The sequence below is a fragment of the Berghia stephanieae genome, chromosome 1, assembly GCF_034508935.2.
Source record: "Berghia stephanieae isolate SIO BIC M18660-M18661 chromosome 1, UCSD_Bste_1.3, whole genome shotgun sequence".
Taxonomy (NCBI): domain Eukaryota; kingdom Metazoa; phylum Mollusca; class Gastropoda; order Nudibranchia; family Aeolidiidae; genus Berghia; species Berghia stephanieae.
Genome location: NC_088360.1, coordinates 142,013,305 through 142,014,064, shown reverse-complemented (window position 1 = coordinate 142,014,064; position 760 = coordinate 142,013,305).

Here is a 760-nt window from a genome sequence, read left to right as displayed (position 1 = left end):
AACTCTGCAAAGTGAGTTATTGATATTCAGTTTCTTGCTTAATGAAGTATCAAGATGCCGACAGCGGGGATCACCCCCCCCCCCCCCCCCCCCCCCTTCAAACTCCACCCCCTCCCTTCCCTCGCCAAGAAGAAGTGCAATGACTTAATACCAACTCGGCCATCCCCCCCACTCCCTTGCTCCCCACCAACAGCAGATTTAACCATTTTCACCAAGTTGAGCAACAATAGCAATTTTGTTCATATGCTCTCTATAGATAGAATGCGCTTGGCCAAGGAGTTCACAACATTGCCATCCGGAAGTATAACGGACCAACACACAAACTCTGTGTAACCATGAACTTTTATAGTCTGGTTAATACAGTTTAGTGAGAACAACTCACAAACGCGGATGGCAAAAACAATAACAAAGGCCTGAGTGACGTCATCTGCATACTATCTATACGAATATTATGGTAGGATTAGTTTAATCGAACTCCGCCTATAAAGGTTCAAAACAATCGATCCAAAAAATCACTAACAACTTAAATGACTGATTACATGTGTCGAAAACGTCATCGTATTACGTTTACTAATTTAATATAACCGTGACAGAGAGTGAGTGCGAACGGGTGAGAGGATGGGGTTCGGGTCGGGGGTGGGGGGGGGGGGGGGAAAGATAGATAAGGGGTAGGGACTGATAGGTAGAAAGTTTTAATGGAGATGATAGGGGGTGTAAAAAAACCTGGGCTATTAATTAGGGCAACGATTACTATTACAAT